At 55.0% G+C, this 6,000-nt stretch overlaps 2 non-coding genes and 1 pseudogene across 2 annotated transcripts; all 3 read left to right on the top strand.

The window, feature by feature from the left end:
- The first annotated feature begins 3,328 nt into the window (after positions 1–3,328).
- LOC125974280 (5S ribosomal RNA) lies at positions 3,329–3,447 on the top strand. Its single transcript, XR_007483451.1, has one exon. It is a non-coding gene; the product is annotated as a 5S ribosomal RNA (ribosomal RNA).
- Positions 3,448–4,077: 630 nt separating this feature from the next.
- On the top strand, positions 4,078–4,196 carry LOC125974346 (5S ribosomal RNA; annotated as a pseudogene).
- An 845-nt stretch (positions 4,197–5,041) lies between these two features.
- On the top strand, positions 5,042–5,160 carry LOC125974269 (5S ribosomal RNA). The gene has a single exon (XR_007483439.1). It is a non-coding gene; the product is annotated as a 5S ribosomal RNA (ribosomal RNA).
- Positions 5,161–6,000: the final 840 nt, after the last annotated feature.

Below are 6,000 nucleotides of genomic sequence, written 5' to 3'. Positions count from 1 at the left end.
AGCTCGCCGGCCGCTGGAAGTCGAATGAGGCGCCGCGACCACCTCCGCGGTGCTTATAAACAGCCGATCCGCTCGGCGGGGGCTATTTTCGGCCACTTGGCTCGTGCGCACGGCCTCCCGGATGTGCCGGGCGGGTGCGCGAGCTCGCCGGCCGCTGGAAGTCGAATGAGGCGCCGCGACCACCACCGCGGTGCTTATAAACAGCCGATCCGCTCGGCGGGGGCTATTTTCGGCCACTTGGCTCGTGCGCACGGCCTCCCGGATGTGCCGGGCGGGTGCGCGAGCTCGCCGGCCGCTGGAAGTCGAATGAGGCGCCGCGACCACCTCCGCGGTGCTTATAAACAGCCGATTCGCTCGGCGGGGGCTATTTTCGGCCACTTGGCTCGTGCGCACGGCCTCCCGGATGTGCCGGGCGGGTGCGCGATCTCGCCGGCCGCTGGAAGTCGAATGAGGCGCCGCGACCACCTCCGCGGTGCTTATAAACACCCGATCCGCTTGGCGGGGGCTATTTTCGGCCACTTGGCTCGTGCGCACGGCCTCCCGGATGTGCCGGGCGGGTGCGCGAGCTCGCCGGCCGCTGGAAGTCGAATGAGGCGCCGCGACCACCTCCGCGGTGCTTATAAACTGCCGATCCGCTCGGCGGGGGCTATTTTCGGCCACTTGGCTCGTGCGCACGGCCTCCCGGATGTGCCGGGCGGGTGCGCGAGCTCGCCGGCCGCTTGAAGTCGAATGAGGCGCCGCGACCACCTCCGCGGTGCTTATAAACAGCCGATCCGCTCGGCGGGGGCTATTTTCGGCCACTTGGCTCGTGCGCACGGCCTCCCGGATGTGCCGGGCGGGTGCGCGAGCTCGCCGCCCGCCGGAAGTCGAATGAGGCGCCGCGACCACCTCCGCGGTGCTTATAAACAGCCGATCCGCTCGGCGGGTGCTATTTTCGGCCACTTGGCTCGTGCGCACGGCCTCCCGGATGTGCCGGGCGGGTGCGCGAGCTCGCCGGCCGCTGGAATTCGAATGAGGCGCCGCGACCACCTCCGCGGTGCTTATAAACGGCCGATCCGCTCGGCGGGGGCTATTTTCGGCCACTTGGCTCGTGCGCACGGCCTCCCGGATGTGCCGGGCGGGTGCGCGAGCTCGCCGGGCGCTGGAAGTCGAATGAGGCGCCGCGACCACCTCCGCGGTGCTTATAAACAGCCGATCCGCTCGGCGGGGGCTATTTTCGGCCACTTGGCTCGTGCGCACGGCCTCCCGGATGTGCCGGGCGGGTGCGCGAGCTCGCCGGCCGCTGGAAGTCGAATGAGGCGCCGCGACCACCTCCGCGGTGCTTATAAACAGCCGATCCGCTCGGCGGGGGCTATTTTCGGCCACTTGGCTCGTGCGCACGGCCTCCCGGATGTGCCGGGCGGGTGCGCGAGCTCGCCGGCCGCTGGAAGTCGAATGAGGCGCCGCGACCACCTCCGCGGTGCTTATAAACAGCCGATCCGCTCGGCGGGGGCTATTTTCGGCCACTTGGCTCGTGCGCACGGCCTCCCGGATGTGCCGGGCGGGTGCGCGAGCTCGCCGGCCGCTGGAAGTCGAATGAGGCGCCGCGACCACCTCCGCGGTGCTTATAAACAGCCGATCCGCTCGGCGGGGGCTATTTTCGGCCACTTGGCTCGTGCGCACGGCCTCCCGGATGTGCCGGGCGGGTGCGCGAGCTCGCTGGCCGCTGGAAGTCGAATGAGGCGCCGCGACCACCTCCGCGCTGCTTATAAACAGCCGATCCGCTCGGCGGGGGCTATTTTCGGCCACTTGGCTCGTGCGCACGGCCTCCCGGATGTGCCGGGCGGGTGCGCGAGCTCGCCGGCCGCTGGAAGTCGAATGAGGCGCCGCGACCACCTCCGCGGTGCTTATAAACAGCCGATCCGCTCGGCGGGGGCTATTTTCGGCCACTTGGCTCGTGCGCACGGCCTCCCGGATGTGCCGGGCGGGTGCGCGAGCTCGCCGGCCGCTGGAAGTCGAATGAGGCGCCGCGACCACCTCCGCGGTGCTTATAAACAGCCGATCCGCTCGGCGGGGGCTATTTTCGGCCACTTGGCTCGTGCGCACGGCCTCCCGGATGTGCCGGGCGGGTGCGCGAGCTCGCCGGCCGCTGGAAGTCGAATGAGGCGTCGCGACCACCTCCGCGGTGCTTATAAACAGCCGATCCGCTCGGCGGGGGCTATTTTCGGCCACTTGGCTCGTGCGCACGGCCTCCCGGATGTGCCGGGCGGGTGCGCGAGCTCGCCGGCCGCTGGAAGTCGAATGAGGCGCCGCGACCACCTCCGCGGTGCTTATAAACAGCCGATCCGCTCGGCGGGGGCTATTTTCGGCCACTTGGCTCGTGCGCACGGCCTCCCGGATGTGCCGGGCGGGTGCGCGAGCTCGCCGGCCGCTGGAAGTCGAATGAGGCGCCGCGACCACCTCCGCGGTGCTTATAAACAGCCGATCCGCTCGGCGGGGGCTATTTTCGGCCACTTGGCTCGTGCGCACGGCCTCCCGGATGTGCCGGGCGGGTGCGCGAGCTCGCCGGCCGCTGGAAGTCGAATGAGGCGCCGCGACCACCTCCGCGGTGCTTATAAACAGCCGATCCGCTCGGCGGGGGCTATTTTCGGCCACTTGGCTCGTGCGCACGGCCTCCCGGATGTGCCGGGCGGGTGCGCGAGCTCGCCGGCCGCTGGAAGTCGAATGAGGCGCCGCGATCTCCTCCGCGGTGCTTATAAAGTGCCGATCCGCTCGGCTTGGAGCTATTTCCGGCCTCCCGTTGGTGCCGGGCGGCGTGCGCGAGCTCGCCGGCCGCGATCTCCTCCGCGGTGCTTATAAACAGCAGCATGCGCACGGCCTCCCAGAATTTGAACACATTTCGTCAATAAATTTCGCATATTGAATTTTGAAGTTTAATATAATGCAACAATTGAGCTCGACTTATACAAAGGATATATCATAAAATCGTAAATTTCCGTCGAATTTTAGGGGGTCGACTTATACACCGAGTCGACCTGTACACCGGCAAATACGGTAAATACGATTAAATAAAATGATACGACTGGCATAAAAACAAATATAAACCACATAAAAATAAAAGTCACCATTACGTTGAATTATTGGGAGCACCGAGCTTGTTTCTCAGAAACGAGCCGGTCCCATCCAGGCGTAATCGGAGACAATGAAACCCGAAGTGGTTAAGGTTTGTCTTTTAATGCAGGATGCTTGGTCTCCATGTGCCGAAGCAGTTTTGAAGGCTTCATTGGCTCGCTCGCTAGTTTCAGGGGCGATTGTGTCTATAAAATGCAAAATGTTGGTTCACCTCACGGCTTACGGCCATACTACCCTGAGAACGCCCGATCTCGTCCGATCTCGGAAGCTAAGCAGGGTCGGGCCTGGTTAGTACTTGGATGGGAGACCGCCTGGGAATACCAGGTGCTGTAAGCTTTTTCTTTTTCTTATGTGCACTTCAATCGTTTAAGAAGCTATTTTTTACAACACCCATCACGAATGGCATCCGGAAACAGCAAGCCTAATTTAAACTCCGACATTGAAACTATAACACGAGTTTGAAAGCTATATTATGTGGTGACATCCACAGCATTGTAGTTAAATTTTTTACCGCTAGAGAGCAGACTATGTACAGTGAGCATGGCTCCCTGTGAACTCAAAGCAGCAGGCTTGACTTGTAAAAGAACCCAACACAACACTTCCATGAAGTGTTTTTAAACTTTTCAAGGCATTTATTTTGATTCAGCAAAATGCAGGTCGCAACGGCAAATTCGTGCTACCGCATAAAAAGCTGTCAATAACTTTTCATGATAGCCATGTTTCCAGAAAACACCAAAAGCCTTGGAAGAAAGCCTGTTTCGGCCCTGGTTGTAAAAAAAACAAAAAAAAAACAAAAGGGAAGGGTGACCGTCCGGGAATACCAGGTGCTGAAAGCCTTTTTTTTTTTTTTTTCCCACGTCAATTGTGAAAGGAAACTTTTACCACAGCCATCAAGTCCCGCCGCTGCTTGGCATGGTTTCAGGGGCGATTGTGTCTATAAAATGAAAAATTCTGAGCGGTCTCACGGCTTACGGCCATACTACCCTGAGAGCGCCCGATCTCGTCCGATCTCGGAGGCTAAGCAGGGTCGGGCCTGGTAAGTACTTGGATGGGACACCGCCTGGGAATACCATTTACCGTAAGCTTTTTTTTTTTTTTTTTTTTTTTCTTATGTGCACTTCAATCGTTTAAGCCAAGAACTTTTTACAGCACCCATCACGAATGGCATTCGGAAACTGCAAGCCTAGTTTGAACTCCGACACTGAAACTACAACAAGAGTTTAAAACCTACATTGTGTGGCGACAGCCATAGCATTGCAGTTCACGTTTTTACCGCTAGAGGACAGACTATGTACAGTGAATAAAGAGCATGGCTCCCTGTGAACTCAAAGCAGCAGTCTTTAGTTGTAAAAGAACCCAGCACAACACATTGCGCTTCCATGTAGTGTTTTTACCTTTTTCATGACATTTATTTTGATACAGCCAAATGCAGGTTTTGTGCACTTCACTTTTCCGTTGGGCATTCGCGTAGAACCCTATTCCAGTTACGGCCAGATTCTTTTAGACTAGTGGTCCCCAAACTTTCTTGCGCCACGGACCGGCTACGCGTCAGAAATATTTTTGCGGACCTGCCTTTATATATATAAATAAACAATAAATCTATATAAATAAATACTACATTTATAATAAATATATATAAATAGGATTAAATAAAATGATACGACTGGCATAAAAACAAATATAAACCACATAAAAATAAAAGTCACCATTACGTTGAATTATTGGGAGCACCGAGCTTGTTTCTCAGAAACGAGCCGGTCCCATCCAGGCGTAATCGGAGACAATGAAACCCGAAGTGGTTAAGGTTTGTTTTTTAATGCAGGATGCTTGGTCTCCATGTGCCGAAGCAGTTTTGAAGGCTTCATTGGCTCGCTCGCTAGTTTCAGGGGCGATTGTGTCTATAAAATGCAAAATGTTGGGTCACCTCACGGCTTACGGCCATACTACCCTGAGAACGCCCGATCTCGTCCGATCTCGGAAGCTAAGCAGGGTCGGGCCTGGTTAGTACTTGGATGGGAGACCGCCTGGGAATACCAGGTGCTGTAAGCTTTTTCTTTTTCTTATGTGCACTTCAATCGTTTAAGAAGCTATTTTTTACAACACCCATCACGAATGGCATCCGGAAACAGCAAGCCTAATTTAAACTCCGACATTGAAACTATAACACGAGTTTGAAAGCTATATTATGTGGTGACATCCACAGCATTGTAGTTAAATTTTTTACCGCTAGAGAGCAGACTATGTACAGTGAGCATGGCTCCCTGTGAACTCAAAGCAGCAGGCTTGACTTGTAAAAGAACCCAACACAACACTTCCATGAAGTAATTGTACTAAGTTCATTTTGTTTTTCCTTATTTAATCACTTCACTGGTTTCTTTTATATCAAACAAATTGTTTTAGGTTATTCACCTGACATGTTGATCCATCAGCTGATAAAGACGCGTCACCATCACATCTGTGACACTCTGATGAAGGCGGAAGAAACCGCCGAAACATGTCAGGTGAATAACCTAAAACAATTTGTTTGATATAAAAGAAACCAGTGAAGTGACTTCCATGAAGTGTTTTTAAACTTTTCAAGGCATTTATTTTGATTCAGCAAAATGCAGGTCGCAACGGCAAATTCGTGCTACCGCATAAAAAGCTGTCAATAACTTTTCATGATAGCCATGTTTCCAGAAAACACCAAAAGCCTTGGAAGAAAGCCTGTTTCGGCCCTGGTTGTAAAAAAAACAAAAAAAAAAAACAAAAGGGAAGGGTGACCGTCCGGGAATACCAGGTGCTGAAAGCCTTTTTTTTTTTTTTTTTCCCACGTCAATTGTGAAAGGAAACTTTTACCACAGCCATCAAGTCCCGCCGCTGCTTGGCATGGTTTCAGGGGCGATTGTG

The sequence above is a fragment of the Syngnathus scovelli genome, chromosome 8 (genome assembly GCF_024217435.2).
Source record: "Syngnathus scovelli strain Florida chromosome 8, RoL_Ssco_1.2, whole genome shotgun sequence".
NCBI classification, from domain to species: domain Eukaryota; kingdom Metazoa; phylum Chordata; class Actinopteri; order Syngnathiformes; family Syngnathidae; genus Syngnathus; species Syngnathus scovelli.
This window is presented reverse-complemented; position numbering and strand designations above follow the sequence as displayed.